The sequence below is a fragment of the Eretmochelys imbricata genome, chromosome 1 (genome assembly GCF_965152235.1).
Source record: "Eretmochelys imbricata isolate rEreImb1 chromosome 1, rEreImb1.hap1, whole genome shotgun sequence".
NCBI classification, from domain to species: Eukaryota; Metazoa; Chordata; order Testudines; family Cheloniidae; genus Eretmochelys; species Eretmochelys imbricata.
In genome coordinates this window covers 54,312,245-54,332,616 of record NC_135572.1, presented here as the reverse complement: position 1 = coordinate 54,332,616, position 20,372 = coordinate 54,312,245, and the positions used below count along the sequence as shown (strand labels likewise).

The 20,372-nt window shown below is 45.2% G+C and overlaps 1 protein-coding gene across 6 annotated transcripts in view; it reads left to right on the top strand.

The window, feature by feature from the left end:
- The window catches only part of TRPC4 (transient receptor potential cation channel subfamily C member 4), a 134,926-nt gene that overhangs the window by 509 nt on the left and 114,045 nt on the right, over positions 1 to 20,372 (top strand). The gene's annotated exons all lie outside the window — the stretch shown is intronic.

The window sequence follows — 20,372 nt, the reverse complement described above, 5'->3', positions numbered from 1 at the left end:
CTGTATCATTTTCATTTTGGTTTGAGTGTCTCTGTTCTTAGCATTGGGTATTCTGTTCAATAAGATAATATAATTCATGCTAATACATGGGGGATAAAAATAAGTGCTTTTCTGGGATAGGTGAACGGCTTTGGAGAAAATATTCAGTTGAACCGGGTGTTTCCTTTCAACGTTAATTCTATTTCAGATAATTCTGCCATTTCATTGGTGAAATGATTCCTGGACGTATTAGGGCAAAATCCTGCTTCATGCAGAATTGCAACCTAATAGGAAGAGAACACTAGGGGTGAAATCCTGGTCCCATTGAAGTCAATGGCAACACTCTCATTGACTTTAATGGAGTCAGGATTTCACCCTTGATGTGGAGACCATCAACCACTTCAGTGACTGTGAGGCATGGTCAGTGTGACCCCTGGTCTTCATGGTCAGAACCTCAGCCTTGTCTGCGCGCATAGCGATGGGCCCTCAACCTGCTCTCATAGGAGTGAAGGCAAACCTGTTCTTTCTCCCCATCATCCCTCAAAGGATGCATCATTATATAGAAAATCTTTTTTAGAATAAATTGAAAAAGGCTTTAAGGTGTGTCCCTCTATACCTCCCCCTGACTGCACTAAGTCATCCTCCTTTAGGTGGCCAACATCCTCCATGCCAGACCCACTGTAAGGCCCTATTGAGGCAGGGTAGGATGTAAATTGTAATTTGTCAGATTCTTAGGGATCCTCTGGGATGAAAACCACTCTATAAATAGATGTAAGATTCTATTCTATTCTTATATATTCCTATTTCCATATATTCTAGGTGCTATATTAGTGCATAGTGAATTGAAATGATTGGAGCCCTTTCATAGGCAATGCATACAATATCATGTAATTACAGTATCTGGTACTTGCTATGGTTATAATTGCAGATGATAAGTAAAAAGTATAATTTTTTTGTCAATAAAATAATAGGAATTCAATGTTATTTTTAGTGAAAGAATACAATATGTTAGGTCCTTACCCAACTGTGTATGTCTGCTTTCTTTGCTCCCTAGTGAAAGCATAATATCTTTATCTTTATCTTTAAATGGCTTTATCTCAGCATAAATGAATGGAAATTAGATTCATTTTATGCTTGCCTCATTTCCATTATTTCTCACCTGATTGCATAGCTCACAGGGTATGAGAAGACAATTCAAAGGAGAAGAATGGTCTTGTTGTTAAGGTACTGGACTAGGACTCAGCAGGTTTGGGTTCAACTCTCCATGAACTCACATAAACTTTGAAGGCCTTAATTCCTCATCTGTGAAATAGGAGCATGTGATAGACTGTCAGAGGGCCAGGTTGCCTAACAGTTAGCATACCAGACTCTTGTGCTCCTGTCAGAGGTGATAGAGATGCCTGATCCTAAGTCACAAATGTTTGGAGCCTCTACCTACGTCTGGGCTTTTTCTCTTAAGTGGGGCATGGGATGGGGGACCCTGGCTTTTCCTTTCCATCATGTCCGATCCAGGATAGTTCCCTCTGGGAAGTAACACTGGGAGGGTCATCCCTGCGGGGAATCAAAGCCTGCCAGCCTGGGCTACTGCCTACCTATGTGCTCCTGGGGTATGGCCCCTAAAGTCCAGTCAATCAGCTAACAGAAAGTCTAAATGAGCAGGGCCTTGCAGGTTTCAAAGGGGGCAGGGTGGTTGGAGAAGGCATGGCCTGGGACTTTACCTGCTTTTTGGTCCCCTCGCAGGCTACACCTTCAGGCTGACTTCCCAGAGAAGGATTCATCTCTCTTACAGCCTGTCCACTACCCTTTGCCTGGGGTTCTGAGTTTCTTTTAACCCTCTCTTCCAATTGGAACGGGCTTGCCAGGCCCAGAGGGGTGGGGTTAGCTAGGCCCAGTATCGCCTTTTAATAATGATAGATGCTATAGGTTGGTAATCATGTGGCCTGATGCCAAGAATTCACGATATAGCAGGATGAAGTTAGGATTTCCCTTTATGCATGTGTTATGTTTTCTATTCTCATGCATTATTTGTATTACGACAGTGCATAGGAGCCCCAGCCCTGGGCCAGGACCACACTGTGTTAGGTGCTATAAAAACACAGAACTTAAAAGATGGTTCCCGCCCCAGAAGGTTTACAGTTTAGCAATAAGACAAGAAACAACAAATGGATACAGACAGGTGGGGGAGTACAATGAGACATAGTTGGTCAGCATGATAGGTAGTGGTCTATGCACAGTAACATGTGGATGGGAAGCCATAGATAAGGTTGTAAGTTCATAATCTATCCTGAGAGAGTTTTTGAACTTCCACTGCCTTTGGCAAAACAATCCTCCTGTCAGTTTGAAACTTTTTGTACCTCATCTTAGAGGAGAACTCAGACTTGTATTCCACAACCCACAACGCCACATTCACTCAGGCAAACAGCACACCCCAGCATACACGATAGAAACCCTGTGGGTGGGCTATGCAAACACTGCAAAATCTATGAATCAGTTTGCATACTTTGAAATAGTTATGAAATGTTTTACAGACACAAAAGGTGCCGCCCTTTTGGTATTTGGGTAAATACCTCTGCCCCAAAATATGAGGTATTTATAAACATTGCAAGGCATTTTAGCAGAGTTTGTGGCCTGGATTTCTAGCCATGTGCCTCCATTGTGGGCATGCAAGATCCCTCCTGCACAAACATGAGCCTCCACATTGCAAATGCAAACATTGGCATGTGAATATGGACTTTCAGAAAACCTCCTACAAGATCCCTCACCAAAGGCTCTTAAGCAAAGTAGGCTGTCATAGGATAAGAGGGAAAGTCCTCTCGTGGATCAGTAACTGGTTAAAAGACAGAAAACAAAAGGTAGGAATAAATGGTCAGTTTTCAGAATGGAGAGATGTAAATAGCGGGGTCCTGCAGGGATCTGTACTGGGACAAGTGCTGTTCAACATATTCATAAATGATCCAGAAAAAGGGGTAAACAGTGATATGGCAAAATGTGGAGATGATACAAAATTACTCAAGATAATTAAGTCAAAAGCAGACTGCGAAGAGTTACAAAGGGATCTCACAAAACTGGAGGACTGGGCAACAGAATGGTAGATGAAATTCAATGTTGATAAATGAAAAGTAATGCACATTGGAAAACATAGTCCCACCTATACATACAAAATGGTGAAATCTAAATCAGCTGTTATCACTCAAGAAAGAAATCTTGGGCTCATTGTGCATAGTTCTCTGAAAACATCCACTCAATACGCAGGGACAGTCAAAAAACAAACAAACAAACAAAAATCTAATGGAATGTTGGGAATCATTAGGAAAGGGATAGATAGATAATAAGACAGAAAATATCATTATGCTACTATACCAATTCATGGTACAACCACACCTTGAACTCTGCCTGCAGTTCTGGTCATCCCATCTCAAAAAAGATATATTAGAATTGGAAAGGGTACAGCGAAGAGCAACAAAAATGATTAAGGATGTAGAACCTCTTCTGTAGGAAGAGAGATTAAAAGACAGGGACTTTTCAGCTTGGAAAAGAGACAACTAAGAGGGGATATAATAGAGGGCTATAAAATTGTGAATGGTGTGGAGAAAGTGAATAATACAAAAACCAGGGCTCACCGAATGAAATTAATAGGCAGGAGGTTTAAAACAAACAAAAGGAAGTATTTCTTCACACAATGCAGGGTCAACCTGTGGAACTCATTGCCTGCAGATGTTGTGAAGGCCAAAACTAGAACAGGGTTCAAAAAAGAACTAATAAGTTCATGGAGTATATGTCCATCAGTAGCTATTAGTGGATGACAGGGGATGGATCACTTGATGATTACCGGTTCTGTTCATTCCCTCTGAAGCACCTGGTATTGGCCACTGTGGGAAGACAGGATACTTGGCTAGATGGACCATTGGTCTGACCCAGTATGGCTGTTCTTTTGTTCTTTTGCCAAACCCAGGCCGGCAGCGGGCTGAGCGGGGCTGGCGGCCGGGACCCCGGCAGGCAGCAGCGTGCCATTAAAAATCCTGCCCGCCCTGGCCCGCTCTTCTCCACCCCCCGCCCTCCCCTCCCGGGGGCAGGGTGAAGAAGCTTGGTCCTGCCCACTGCTGGTGCAGGGCAGGCAAGGTCCCCCACACCCCCGCCTCTTCTCCCAGCCTGCTAGGTTCCTGCCCCATCTCCTCTCCCTCCCTCCCTGCCGCCTATCAGCTGATGGCCCTTGCGAGGGAGGGGGACAAGCGCCTGATCGCTGCTCCGGGGAGGAGGCGGAGAAGAGGTGGGGACGGGGCCTTGGGGAAGGGGGGTGTAATCAGGCCATATCCCCTCCAGCCCCCTGCCATGAGCCGCTCTGGGAGTGCCCCTGATCTAGAGTACAGGCACCACACGTTAGTTACATGCTACAGTGAAAGTCAGGTTGCATCCACGCTTTTCCCTGCAGTGCGTAGCTTCATGCTGCAGTGAAAGGCTCAGTAACCTGTAGGAGCCTTTCCCTGCTGCCAGAGCCTCCCTGCTGCCTCCCACTGCCAGAGCCTTTCCCCACTGCCGAAGCCTTTTTCTGTGTGTGGGGGGGAAATGCTGTGGCGGCAGGTAAGCAGCGGAACACTACACTACCAAAAAGATATCAGTGTAGACGTTGGCACTGCTTGGGCCTACAGACAGTCATGTAGGATACATATCCTAGGGTTCAGGCATATAGGGCACTTCAGTTTACTCACCTGAGCTGTGTCTCTCCGTCTACACTGCTGTTTATACTCACGCTAGCTGTGCCTGCGGTGTCTGTATTTCTACACGCTGCCGTAAACCCTACGGTAGCCTTGGCTTCACTGAGGTCAACGGGGCCAGGATTTCAGCCCTAGCACTGTTTTTCCTCTCCTTGACTGACTGACTGAAACCATTTAAAAAGGAGAAAAATAAACAGTGCACAATGATTTATCCATTTCCACTATATTGCTAAAGCTCATGGAACGTTCAGGATTTTCATTAACACATGGAAGTTGTCTGAATACTTGCAAATATCAATGAGTATGGCTTGAGAATTACAGTTAAAAAACTTGCAGCTGTTATTTACAGGCGTATTCATGTATCAATATCTTTTTACTGTTCGATAAGGGGATAATATGTTGTGTGGGAAGGTTGTATCTAAAACTTACTTCAGCATCATACTCAAAAAGCAACATAAGATCATTTCATTAAACTAAAACTAATTCTTAAATATTTTTAGAGTTTAGAAATTCCTAGATAAGGGTCTATCACCAGCCATCCACTATGTCCCCAGACTGTACCTACTTTCCACATTCAGTATACTCTGCATTCCAGACACCATAGCATGTGTATTATGGTGATTTTGAATTTATTATCATTATACGTATCTATTTGGTGCCATCTGGTGCCTACTAATGAGGTATATATATTTAATCGATTTGGATTCCACTTGACTCCTTCTGTCATTCAGTTAGTGAGAGAGGCTTTTGTGGCATCCATTATATCAATTCAGGAAAAGGTCATTTTTGTCACTTGCATTATGTTTTCTAAACTTTGTTAGATTCCCCAGCTGCTGGATCACATGTAAAAGTGAATAACAGGATTTAAGGTAGCTGAGCTGACTAAACTTATCCATGTTCTTCCAAATTATTAATTTTTCATAACCAGATGTCTCAAAAACTATCTGCCAAGATCTTATTGCCCATTATCCTGACCGATAGTGGAATATCTTTTTGAAAAAACCTGTTTTCCTTTCAACTTTAGGATGAATAACTGGTTGTTATATCATGCTATTTTGCACCGTGCATACACACCTATGTAATAGAATGGAGGAGACTTTAAACCAGCGGTCGACAACCTTTCAAGTGGTGTGGAACCTTTCAAGTGGAAGTGGAGTGCCAAGTCTTCATTTATTCACTTTAATTTAAGGTTTCGCGTGCCAGTAATACATTTTAATGTTTTTTAGAAGGTCTCTCTCTATAAGTCTATATATTATAAAACTAAACTATTGCTGTAAAGTAAACAAAGTTTTCAAAATGTTTAAGAAGCTTCATTTAAAATTAAATTAAAATGCTGATCTTACGCCGCCGGACCACTCAGCCCGCTGCCAGCCTGGGGTTCCGTTCACCTAGGCCAGCAGCAGGCTGAGCGGGGCCCGCGGCCGGGACCCTGGCTGGCAAGGGGCCGGCAGCCAGAACCCCAGACTGGCAATGGGCTGAGCGGGGCCGGCGGCCAGGACCCCAGACCGGCATTGGGCTGAGCAGCTCAGCCTGCTGCCACTCAGCCCGCTGCTGGTCTGGGGTTCTGTCCACTGGCTCCTGCCAGCCAGGGTCCCGGCTGCCGGCCCTGTTCAGCCCGCTGCTGGTCTGGGATCCCGGCCCTGCCCACATAGAGTGGGTATCTACCGTCTCCCTGGTTCTAGCCCATTCTCTTCCTCTCTCTCTCTGCACTGTGCAGAGGCTGGAAGTGCACTGAGCACAGGGTTGCCTGAAGGAGCAGGTTGGGGATTGGGGTGTAGGGCCAGGAACTAGAATGAGGGAGTAGGGGCTCAGGGTTGGGTTCGGCAGCGGGCTGAGTGGGGCCGGCAGCTGTCCCCACCTCTTCTCCGCCTCCTCCCTGGAGCAGAGACCGGGCGCTTCTCCCCCACCCTCGCAAGGGCCATCAGCTGATGGGCATCAGGGAGGGAGGGAGAAGAGAAGGGGCTGGGGGAAGAGGCGGGGGAGGAGGGACCTTGCCTGCCCTGCACCAGCAGTGGGCAGAACCAAGCTTCTTTACCCTGCCCCAGCGGGGGGTGGAGAAGAGCAGGCCGAGGCAGGCAGGATTTTTAACAGCATGCTGCTGCCTGCCGTGGTCCCGGCTGCCGTGCCCACTCAGCCCGCTGCCAGCCTGGGTTCGGCAGCGGGCTGAGCGGGGCCGGCAAGCTACAGAGTGCCATTAAAAATCAGTCTCGTGCCGTCTTTGGCACGCATGCCGTAGGTTGCTGACCCCTGCTTTAAACAGACAATTAAATAGAATGGAATGCCGTAGCTTTAACTTAATGTTAAAGGGCAGTCCCTGGGCCAGCAGCAGCAGTTTGGGTGTGTGGAAGGGGGTTCGGGGGAGGGGATTGGAGGGTGTGGGGGGGTGCTTACCTCGGTGTGAGGCGCTCCCTGGGTCCCACTAGCATGGCCCTGCAGCTCCTAGGCGGAGGGGCCAGGGGACACTGCGCACTGCCTGTGCCTGCAGGCTCCACCCCTGCAGCTACCATTGGCTGTGGTTCCTGGCCAATGGGAACTGCACAGCTGAGCAGCTCATGGAGCCCCCAGGCCGCTCTGCTGCCTAGGAGCTTTTGGAACACACCGTGCCAGGTAGGGGGTCCGTGCCAGCCCCACCCCGCCCAGCACCAGCGGGGGTCCTGGGCCACGTGCTGCAACCCAGCCCACCCCCAGCATCAGGGGGCGGTTCCGGGTCACCTCCCTCAGCACCCCCAGTGCCCCTGGACTGCCCCCCCTCCCCCGAGAGCACCCATGGTCCCTCGCCCAAGTTTTAGTTAGGGGTATATAGTAAAAGTCATAGACAGGTCACGGGCTGTGAATTTTTGTGTACTGCCCATGACCTGTCCATGACTTTTACTAAAAATACCCATGACTAAAACATAGCTTTACCTATAACTTAGTCAAATTTGGGCAGATTTTCACAGAGATAGCAAAAAGCACATGCCTGACAGAAAAGGCCACATGCTGTCAAATGTCAAGTCCCAGTACTCAAATGCCCAAATCAATACTCAAAGTGTGGAGGTGCTAAAGCGTCTCAAAGAAAAGGTTACAGGAATTTTTTTAACATGGGCCAAAACAATGTATTTTTCATCAGCCTCATCCTTGGAAATGGCTGAACTGTTTGAGCTGAAAGTTTTCCAAAAAAATTCCAGCCTGAGGCAGACTCTTAACCTGGAAAATTTCAGCCGAACAATTAAAATTTGACAAAGATACAAGCAAATGAAAACATGCTATAATGGGAAGTATCAGGAAACCTTAATAATAGGTGATGCTGCCAGCCTTGCTTATAATATAACATACATATGTACCTATTTATAGCCATATTTACTCTCCAGTCCTGCAAGGAGGTCTGTCCACAAAGAATTCCTTGCAGGATCAACACCTTAGTTGGTAAATGTTCAGCTTTTTCATGGGAAGAGGATATCTGCAATATTGAGGCAATAATATTGCAATTATTTATCATGATGGTTTTACCATGTCCAAATGTCTGCTCTAGATGTAGCACAGAACATACAATTAAGCAAGGATGCTGCTCTGCAGGGTTAGCAGTGCAAGATATTAGGCAGGGCATGAGTGAAGGAGAGAAAACAAGAAGAGGTGGGGTAGGGATGAACGGCAGGGTTAAGTCTGAAGGGGGGAAATGCAAGAAAGCAGGGGATAATCTTTTTAAAAGAGATCCTTTTTGCATTTTCACAGCACCACTCACTTTCCTTCCTTGCATTCTTTTCTTCTCTTGAAGATACATATTCAAATCATTTGGCTTCAGCTGAGGAGATTGAAAAGCTGAGGCTGCCCATTTGCTAGTGGCAAATCACTTGATCATTCTGAGTAAACAACTATCGCAGTGGAATTGTTGCCACCAGTCAAAGAAGAGGTTTGCATATTCATCATACAGTTATTGAGAAATAACCACACGTGTTTATGCAGATCCATGAATCCTGACAGCCATTAATAGCCAATCAGAGTATAGGTATACAACTACTGGGAAATAACTGTATCGCGATTATGAAAATCAGACACCCAGAACCAAAGTGCAGGAAACTGCTTGATTTGGAAAATACTGTAGTTAGCTTCAGTAACTGTACAACAACTGTGCAATGTGATTGACTTAGACCTATTCTGTTACAGCATGTCTTGCAGCATTTTTTCTTCATAACCACTATCTGAAAAAAGAAAAGGAGTACTTGTGGCGCCTTAGAGACTAACCAATTTATTTGCATCCGATGAAGTGAACTGTAGCTCACGAAAGCTTATGCTCAAATAAATTGGTTAGTCTCCAAGGTGCCACAAGTACTCCTTTTCTTTTTTCGAATACAGACTAACACGGCTGCTACTCTGAAAACTATCTGAAAAGGAACATAAGAATATATTGTAGGGGTTGCCATGTTTAACTATTGCTTTCCTGCAAGCTCTTTCCAATCTTGCCCAGTTCTGGATGATTCAGAGGAAAGCAGGAAAACCCTAGAATTGTGCTGAGATTCACTAAGGGACTGGGGCGGGGGGCGAGTATTTCTTCTATGTCTTCTGGCAATTGGTTTATGCACCAGAGCAAGAGGATTTCTACATAGCCAATACTAGGCCAGGAAGCTGCCTCTTTTGGAATGGCCTTAAAAATTAATTCAAAGTATACCCTAAATTAATGAATAAGGAATTACTGGTGTGAGGCAGAGGCAGGAAGAGAGAGGGGGCTGTACACAAGTAGGATATGATAAATTGTACATATAGTAAACAGTGCAATCTGTTCATGCAGTCTTTTGAATATGCCACCCCCAGAAGCTCATAAATTGCACTCTATTCATTAGGCACCAACTGTGGTATTTGTTTTGAAAATGTCTCCCACAGAAGCTCATAAACTGAGTTCCACACAGTAGATACCAAGTATGCTGCTTAATTGCAGTCCATATGGTAATGAGGGTGGAGGAAGCAATGTGGTGCCATTTTGTAGAGGATGAAGAGGACCGTCTTGATGTGGAATGTGGGGGCATTAGAGTTCATTCTTCCTCCTGCTAAGCTGCCTGAGCGGTAGCAGAGGATTTTCCCCAGTGGTATCAGATTAATCAGAATTTTCTGACAGGTTAAGAATCCTGATAGGCAGAAATGGATCTGAGAGGCAAGGGTTAGTTTAGTTAAGAGAGGACCCAAAGCAGTCAACTCACATGTACCATCTTTTCATGTAATCATTTGATTAGTTGAAGTGTACATTTGGCTGCTAGGGAGAGATACACTGTGAAGATGGAAAGGATTACTTGTCTGGTAGATGGAAAGCTGGGTTTGTGGCTAGCTTTCCAGGAGTGTTTTTTTCAAAGATTTTCTTTTTATGTTTGCAGTAGAATTGTTCATAAGTGCACTAACCCCCTTGGCAAGAAGCCTTAAACAATGTAGATGTTTTTGTGCGCCAGTAGTGGGGTTAATGGCTTTGCAGAGAAAATTGTGATCATTACTAAAGCAAAACTTTTGATTCGGCTCCCATAGGATGAATTAATTTTCATGAATTTTCCCAGTTCCTCTTGTATTGCTGCCACAGTGTTTTGGTTTCATAGTGACACTGGCAAGTATTCATCACTCATGAAGGCAGTATGCCAAACGAGATGGACCCACGACCTTATTGAGTATGCCAAATCCTATGCTTCTAAATTGGAATAGAGGCTAAGGAAGAGGAAATACAGGAGCATCTAGCACCATACAAAATGATGATCCAGATTCTCAGTGAGTGACATCACTGATGCTGATTCACACTAGCTAAGGATCTAGTCCTTATTTTATTAGGGTTTGGTGTACTAGTTCAATAACTTTATTCTGATATGTGTAATACTTAGTTCATATATAGTCCTTCTTATAGATAACTGAGCCAACCCTCCACCAAAAATGTAAAACGTTTTTCAAAGTTTCAAAGGGTTTAGTTAACTTTTTTCATTATTTATTATTTTTGCACGTGCTGGTCCCAGCTGGTACTGCAAAAGAAAGTGCTATAATACAGAGAGAAAGGTGAGCACTGAACAGCGACAGTACAACATTTTTTAAAAGCTTTGAACTAGAACCACCCAGAGGACAATTCCATTTCACAAGCACTTTTGAGGTTTCAAATTTTGTTTTTATTCCTCATTAGAGCAAAAACAAAAGCCTTCAAATGTTTTTGCAAAATGGAATTGTGTCAAAACATCCATTTTCCACTCTAAAAGGCTTTCTTCAGTTCTGCTGTCTCTCATCACAAGTGACCAGAGAACCCTGGACCTCAGAAGTTTTCCGGAAGAAAGCTTTATCAGAATTGATATATTTCCACAAAATGATTCAGCTCTCACAAAAGAGCATATTTCAAAAACATTTCATTGGAAATGTTCAGACCAATTCTACTTTGAACATTCAGGCAGTTTGATTTGTCTTTCTCCTAATATGCTAACATCACTCACGGCTTGCTTGACCAGTGTTATGATGTGACAGCAAGAATTCTAGCTTTCCTTTAATAGTTTTTCCTTAACACTATCATATTTTTTTTCAGTGTAATCATGGGCTGATGTATTTTTTCAGTCCATTTTGACTTTGGGTTTCTTTTTCACCACTGCTTAGAGAGAAAAAACACGCCTCTATGCTTGTCGTTAGTCATTATGTGCACTCAGGCAGTGCCCAGTGATACTTGTTATTGACTAGTTTCAAAGAGGCACAATGTGGGGGCACATGGATTTAATCAGAAGCAATTCTCAAGAATGTTAGAATATTTTAGCTGCCACTTTTGGAGTGTCTGCTTCCAGGCCAATAAAGCAGTTGACAGTAACTGAAGGAAGGACATGTCTGCCTACCAATAAAGTTGACAAGTCATTGAAAATGAGCATTTTTACCTACAGGCTATGTTTTGGAGCAGTTTACAGACCCAAGGGAGGTGGAAGAGGACACTGGATAAAATGCTGAGGGCTTCTTTTGTCACGAATCACACATACACTAGAAAAATCTAAACTGACACAAATATATGTGGCCTTCTGTTTCTCCCGCTACATGTTATGGGAGGAAGGGGAGCAAAATAGTACCCACGCATTTGGGGAGGGGAACATTATTTTTTTTACAGGAAACCCTTGACCCCTCAAAAATGTTCTGCCTCAGTCAGGGTTACATTTGTAATTCCCTGGGTAAAACCCTCCCCTGCTTCCCCAGCCCAGATCTATCAGTGCCTTAATCTTTCCTGACCCCTCAAAAAAAAAATCAAAAAAAAAAAAATCACCCAGTCTCTACTCTTCCCTCCCCAAATTCCATCATTTCATACACATTCCCAATCCTCATATGCCATACTCCCACTCCTCAGAAAAAGAAAACAAGAGTTCCATACTCTTACCCTTGATGGAAATATGTCACTTAAAGTCTGTAAGCTCTTACTCAAGATAAGTCTACACAGCAGCTGGGAGGGCACTTCCCAGCACAGGTAGACAGACCGGCACTAAAAATAGCAGCGAGGCTGCAGCAGTGCGGGTAGCAGCTTGGACCAGTCGCACAAGGACAACACCCCCTGGATCCATATTTGGGCAGCTAGCCCAACGCGCTGTCCATGCTGCTGTGGCCACAGAGCTATTTCTAGCATCTTAGCGTGAGCAGAGCTAGCATGGTCCTAGCTGTGTTGGGAAGCACACTCCCAGCCACTGTGTAGCCATACCCTTTAATGAGAGCTTTGGACCAATGCTTTACCCTCCTGTGCTTTTCATCTTTGTGAGGCTAATATAGTGCCAAAATAGGTGATGTGATGTACCTTTTTTAGGCCAGATTCTGATCCCATAAATCACTCCAAGTAATGTTACTCCACAAGCGGCCCCACTGAAGTCAGTGGGACCAATTGTGGATAAAGGAGCCTAGTACAATGAAGGCTGAGAGGGGATATGATTGGTCTCTATAAATACATCAGGAGGATAACCACTAGGAAGGGAGAAGAGCTATTTAAGCCAATGACAATGCTGGCACAGGAACAAATGGGAATAAACCGACCATGAGTAAATTTAGGCTTTAAAAGATTCAAAGAAGTTTTCTAACCATCAGAGGAGCAGGAGGATCTGGGACAGCCTCCCATTAGGAGTAGTGGGGGGCAAACAATCTAACTAGCTTTAAGATGGAGCTTGATAAATTTGTGAATGGGATTACATGATGGGGCTGCTCCCTGCATTAATGGGAGGGGATTTGATGATCCAGGAGTTTCTTAACAATCCTATACCCTGTGTTCCTCTGTTCCCGTGCAAAGGTGTCTGCCCCTTTAGGGGTAGATTTTCAATGCCACTTTGGGGTATAAATATGTAGAGAGGTGCCTCGTGGGGTTCTCAAAAGCACTTTAGGCACTTAACTTCTGATGCCTAAATACCTTTAAAAATCTGGCCCGTGGTGAATAAGATTGCATTGTCTTTGAGCTGCCACATTCTTTCTCTACACCATTCTACTCACTTTCTCTAAACCAACCAAAATGAAAAAAGACATAACAATACTATAAGTTGCTTGAAAATTTTCCTTTCTTTGTTTCAGCTGGGTCAGAGAGACCACAGTCATATGTTATTTGCCCTGCACTCCCAGGAATTGCAAAGGCATAATGTGAATTTTTCTTGTTTTAAATAGTGACTTAATTTTTTTTCTTATTCATTTTGAATTTGGGGTGAATTTTGGTATCTTATTTGATCCAATTTTGTCCAAATCTAGAGATTATAGGACCTGATCCCTAGGTCTGGCTGAGTTATGCTTCTTCCAGGACCTCAGGCTTGGGCAATGGTGTCTGCGTGATGTACCTTCAGTAGGGCAGCCAGGTGGCCGGTTTGGTCCCTGGTGTAAATTAAAGCACCTTCATGGCAGCCCTAATGTATGGCAGCCTGCTGTCAGACACTGAGCCAACTGAGGATTGCTGGAACACAGGATGGTTCAGCCATGTCACTCTTGCCTCCACAGGCACTTACCGTGACGGGCTAGGCTGACTTTATGCCACCCTGGGATTATCCTACGCCAGAGAAATCTCCAGATGCCCAGTTAGGGTAGTGTTAAAGCTTTGTGTTGCTAGAGTGGTGGTCATCAGACTCAAGGATGTGGTTTGTAATCTCCTCTCTTTGTAATCTCTATTAACATAAATTCCAAAATGCTGCTCCACCCCTCCCCCCCAACCCTCCGCTCACCTACTAATGTAACTTTTCTGGAGCAGCACTGTCATAAATATAAAGGGAAGGGTAAACACCTTTAAAATCCCTCCTGGCCAGAGGAAAAACCCTTTCACCTGTAAAGGGTTTAGAAGCTAGGATAACCTCGCTGGCACCTGACCAAAATGACCAATGAGGAGACAAGATACTTTCAAAAGCTGGGGGAAGGGAAAAACAAAGAGTCTGTCTGTGTGATGCTTTTGCCGGGGACAGAACAGGAGTGGAGTCTTAGAAGTTAGTAAGTAATCTAGTTAGATATGCGTTAGATTATGATTTCTTTAAACGGCTGAGAAATTAAGCTGTGCTGAATAGAATGGATATTCCTGTCTGTGTGGAAGTTTTTTTGCTTTGCTTTGGGGCCAGAGCAGAGACAAAAGGGAATTATCTTTTCTGAATTGCAGTTTTCTCTACCTAAAGGCAGAGTAGTTAACCTCCTGCAGGGAATTTCACAAGTCTTCACAGACCTGAAGTTTTTTTTTTTTTTTTTTTACCTAAAAGTAACTAGAGGGGTTTTCTGCTTATTTGCCTGGAGACAAAGGTGTTAGGGTTTTGGGGTTTATATTAATTTTTTTATTGTTGTTGTTGGGGTTGGGGTTTTTTTTTTTTGGATTTTTCTGTAGGCTGATGATCACTATCAGAGAATATAGGTATCCTATTACAGCACAGCAAAATTTTACAAGCTAAGATTTGTTTGTTTTATTTCTAAACCTCGGGTGTAAAGTTAGTTAAAAACAGAGAGGTAAAGATGACAGACACCAAGGCACTACACAAATTGAAGTTAGCCAAACTGGAGGCAGTGAAAGAAGCCGAAAAAGCCCTAAAAGCTGCTCACAGGAGAGAAATGGAGGGAAAGGACAAAGAAAGGGAGGCAGCGAAAGAGGCAGAACAACACCAAGCGGCTGCTCTCAGGAGAGCTATGGAGGCAAAGGAAAAAGAACTGGAGGCAAGGGCCAAAGAACTGGAGGAGAAGGAAAAAGAGAGGAAGCATGAACTGGAGATGGAGAAGGCAAGGGCTCAGCAGAATATACCAACAAACCCTAGCAATCCTTCTCCAGGTACCACTTCCCATCCCAGAAAGTTCCCCACCTACAAGGCAGGCGATGATAATGAGGCCTTCTCAGAAAACTTTGAAAGGGCCTGCCTTGGGTACAGCATCTCTACAGACCAATACATGGTAGAGCTGAGGCTGCAGCTCAGTGGACCCTTAGCTGAGGTGGCAGCTGAAATGCCTAAGGCACAAATGAACCAGTATGAACTGTTTAAAACCAAGGTGAGAGTCAGAATGGGGCTAATACCTGAGCTTTCCTATCGGCGATTCAGAGCCCTAAGGTGGAAACCAGACGTGTCATTTATCCGACATGCTTACCACATTGTGAAACATTGGGATGCCTGGATATCAGGAGCAAGTGTTGAATCTCCAGTAGATTTGCCCTTCCTAATGCAAATGGAACAGTTCTTAGAGGGTGTTCCTGAGGAAATAGAAAGATACATCCTAGATGAGAAACTCAAAACTGTAATCGAGGCGGGGGAGATTGGAGCCAAATGGGTGGAGGCAGAGAAGAAAAAAACTGGTCGCAGTTGGAGCAGATACCAGAAGGGACAACCTCAGACCACACCCTATTACCGGGGGCCGCCCAAGGTCCCACCTACCCTCCCAAGGAACCCTCCAGCCATCTTATCATCCCGCCACACCATTCTCCAGCAACCCACCTCGCCCCAATGACCCTTCAGCTGGACGATGTTTTAAATGTAACCAGCCGGGGCATGTAAAGGCCAACTGCCCCAAGAACCCCAACAGATTACAGTTCATTGCACCGGAATCACACCAGAGGTCCTCAGGCCCAGATACCTCCCAGATACCCGTGGAGCGGAGGGAAACTTTGAGTGTGGGCGGGAAGAAGATCACCGCGTGGAGGGACACCGGAGCACAAGTGTCAGCTATCCATGCTTCCTTAGTGGACCCCAATTTAATCAACCCAGAGATCCAAGTGATGATTCAGTCCTTCAAGTCCAACTCTTTCAATTTGCCTACAGCCAAGTTGCCTGTCCAGTACAAGGGCTGGTCAGAAACGTGGACTTTTGCAGTCTATGATGATTATCCCATGCTGTTGCGGGAAGACTTGGCCAATCATGTGAAGTCAGCCAAGAGGGTGGGAATGGTCACCCGCAGCCAGACTAAACCAGCCGTCATGCCTAGCGCTATTCCGGATACTTCTACCAGGACCCAGTCAGAGGTGATGGACCCGGACCCTGGGCCAATGTCTGCAACAGCAGTAGTGGATCCAGTCACAGAGACCCAGACAGAGCCAATCCCAGAACCGGAACTGGCGGAACAACCAGCACCAGACCCATTGCCAGCACTGAATCCAGTACTTGCAACCCCAACACCAGAGGGCCCCACCGAACCTGAACCAACGGAAGCCCATAACCCTAACAAGAGGCTCAGCTGGAGCCTGAACTCCAACATAGTGTCCCAGCGGAGAGCGGTTCACAGTCAACGGAAACAGCCCCATCCCCTGCATCGCTTTCAGAGGGACCAAGCCTAGGTCCACAATCCAATGAGGAACTGATGTCTCCAGCATCAAGGGAACAGTTCCAGACCAAACAGGAAGCAGATGAAAGCCTCCAGAGAGCTTGGACGGCGGCACGGAGAAACCCACCACCTCTCAGCTCTTCTAATCGATCCAGGTTTGTTGTAGAAAGAGGACTTTTATACAAGGAAACTCTTTCTGGTGGACACCAGGAAGACTGGCATCCTCAGAGACAGTTGGTAGTTCCAACTAAGTACCGGGCCAAGCTCTTGAGCTTAGCCCACGATCATCCTAGTGGCCGTGCTGGGGTGAACAGGACCAAAGACCGTTTGGGGGGAGGGTCATTCCACATGGAGGGAATGGGCAAGGATGTTTCTACCTATGCCCGGTCTTGTGAAGTATGCCAAAGAGTGGGAAATCCCCAAGACCAGATCAAAGCCCCTCTCTAGCCACTCCCCATCATTGAAGTTCCATTTCAGCAAGTAGCTGTGGATAGTCTGGGTCCTTTTCCAAAAAAGACACCCAGAGGAAAGTAGTGCATACTGACTTTCATGGATTTTGCCACCCGATGGCCAGAAGCAGTAGTTCTAAGCAACACCAGGGCTAAAAGTGTGTGCCAGGCACTAGCAGACATTTTTGCCAGGGTAGGTTGGCCCTCCAACATCCTCACAGATGCAGGGACTAATTTCCTTGCAGGAACTATGGAAAACCTTTGGGAAGCTCATGGGGTGAATCACTTGGTTGCCACTCCTTACCACCATCAAACAAATGGCATGGTGGAGAAGTTTAATGGAACTTTGGAGGTCATGATACGTAAATTCGTAAATGAGCACTCTAATGATTGGGACCTAGTGTTGCAGCAGTTGCTCTTTGCCTACAGATGTACCACATCCCAGTTTAGGGGTTTCACCATTTGAACTTGTATATGGCCATTAGGGGCCATTACAGTTGGTGAAGCAGCAATGGGAGGGATTTACACCTTCATCATGAACTAACATTCTGGACTTTGTAACCAACCTACAAAACACCTTCCGAACCTCTTTAGCCCTTGCTAAAGAAAATTTACAGAATGCTCAAAAAGAGCAAAAAGCCTGGTATGATAAACATGCCAGAGAGCGTTCCTTCAAAGTACCGGACCAGGTCATGGTCTTAAAGGTGCTCCAGGCCCATAAAATGGAAGCCTCATGGGAAAGGCCATTCACGGTCCAGGAGTGCCTGGGAGCTGTTAATTATCTCATAGCATTCCCAACCTCCAACTGAAAGCCTAAGGTGTACCATATTAATTCTCTAAAGCCCTTTTATTCCAGAGAATTAAAGGTTTGTCAGTTTACAGCCCAGGGAGGAGATGATGCTGAGTGGCCTGAAGGTGTCTACTATGAAGGGAAAAGTGCGGGTGGTGTGGAAGAGGTGAACCTCTCCATGACCCTTCGGCATATGTAGCGACAGCAGATCCAGGAGCTGTGCGCTAGCTACGCGCCGAAGTTCTCAGCCACCCAAGGACTGACTGAACGGGCATACCACTCCATTGACACAGGTAATGCTCACCCAATTAGGGCCCAACCTTACCGGGTGTCTCCTCAAGCTAAAATTGCTATAGAATGGGAGATACAAGATATGCTACAGATGGGTGTAATCCCTCTGGCAGTGCATGGGCATCTCCAGTGGTTTTAGTTCCCAAACCAGATGGGGAGATACGTTTTTGCATGCACTACCGTAAGCTAAAAGCTGTAACTCACCCAGACAACTATCCAATGCCACGCACAGATGAACTATTGGAGAAACTGGGACGGGCCCAGTTCATCTCTACCTTGGACTTAACCAAGGGGTACTGGCAGGTACCGCTAGATGAATCCGCCAAGGAAAGGTCAGCCTTCATCACACATGTCGGGCTATATGAATTTAATGTGCTCCCTTTCGGGCTGCGAAATGCACCTGCCACCTTCCAAAGACTTGTAGATGGTCTCCTAGCGGGATTAGGAGAATATGCAGTCGCCTACCTTGACGATGTGGCCATATTTTCGGATTCCTGGGCAGAACACCTGGAACATCTACAAAAAGTCCTTGAGCGCATAAGGGAGGCAGGACTAACTGTTAAGGCTAAGAAGTGTCAAATAAGCCTAAACAGAGCGACTTACCTTGGACACCAGGTGGGTCAAGGAACTATCAATCCCCTACAGGCCAAAGTGGATGCTATCCAAAAGTGGCCTGTCCTGAGGTCAAAGAAACAGGTTCAATCCTTCTTAGGCTTGGCCGGTTATTACAGGTGATTTGTACCGCAATACAGCCAAATTGCCGCCCCACTGACAGACCTAACAAAAAAGAAACAGCCAAATGCTGTTCAGTGGACCGAAGAGTGTCAGAAGGCCTTTAACCAGCTTAAAGCGACACTCATGTCTGACCCTGTGCTAAGGGCCCCAGACTTTGACAAACCAGTCCTAGTAACCACAGATGCGTCCGAGTGTGGTGTGGGAGCAGTTTTAATGCAGGAAGGACCTGATCAAGAATTCCACCCTGTAGTGTTTCTCAGCAAAAAACTGTCTGAGAGGGAAAGCAACTGGTCAGTCAGTGAAAAAGAATGTTATGTCATTGTCTACGCTCTGGAAAAGCTACGCCCATATGTATGGGGACGGCGTTTCCACCTGCAAACCGACCATGCTGCACTACGGTGGCTTCATACCGCCACGGGAAATAACAAAAAACTTCTTCGGTGGAGTTTAGCTCTCCAGGATTTTGATTTCGACATCCAACACATCTCAGGAACTTCTAACAAAGTGGCTGATGCACTCTCCTGTGAAAGTTTCCCAGAATCAACTGGTTAAAATCGTCCTTGAGATGTGGAAAATATTGTTAGTCTTTATGTACTTGGTAGTATATTTAGAGGTGCATGTGTCTTATTAACTCTGTTTTTTCCCAGAGCTCCAGGAAGAAATCCCAGCCAGCGTTTCACCCTAGCTGTGATTTGGGGGGCGTGTCATAAATATAAAGGGAAGGGTAAACCCCTTTAAAATCCCTCCTGGCCAGAGGAAAAATCCTCTCACCTGTAAAGGGTTAAGAAGCTAGGATAATCTCGCTGGCACCTGACCAAAATGACCAATGAGGAGACAAGATACTTTCAAAAGCTGGGGGGAGGGAAAAACAAAGAGTCTGTCTGTGTGATGCTTTTGCCAGGGAGAGAACAGGAATGGAGTCTTAGAACTTTAGTTGGGGATTTAGTTGGGGATTGGTCCTGCTTTGAGCAGGGGGTTGGACTAGATGACCTCCTGAGGTCCCTTCCAACCCTGATATTCTATGATTCTGATTCTAATTTAGCAAGTAATCTAGCTAGATATGCGTTAGATTATGATTTGTTTAAATGGCTGAGAAATTAAGCTGTGCTGAATAGAATAGATATTCCTGTCTGTGTGTCTTTTTGTAACTTAAGGTTTTGCCTAGGGGGATTCTCTATGTTTTGAATCTAATTACCCTGTAAGGTATTTACCATCCTGATTTTACAGAGGTGATTCTTTTTATTGTTACTTCTTTTTTACAGTTTCTTCTATTAAAAATTCTTCTTGTAAGACCTCAATGCTTTTTTCATTGTTCTTCAGATCCAAGGGTTTGGGTCTGTGGTCACCTATGCATATTGGTGAGGATTGTTACCAAACCTTCCCCAGGAAGTAGGGTGCAAGGGTTGGGAGGATTTTGGGGGGAAAGACCTTTCCAAACAATGCTTTCCTCATAAAATAAACCCAGATAAACGTTTGGTGGTGGCAGGGGAAGTCCAAGGGTAAAATAGTTTGTACCTTGGGGAAGTTTTAACCTAAGCTGGTAAAAGTAAGCTTAGGAGATTTTCATGCAGGTCCCCACATCTGTACCCTAGAGTTCAGAGTGGGGAAGGAACCTTGACATGTCTCTAAAATGTGATTGCACATCTGTGAGTCACTGCAGACTTTAGTCCCAACCATTGTCACTCTACTTACAAATTCTTCGTGTGAGGGTGGTGGTTATTTTTT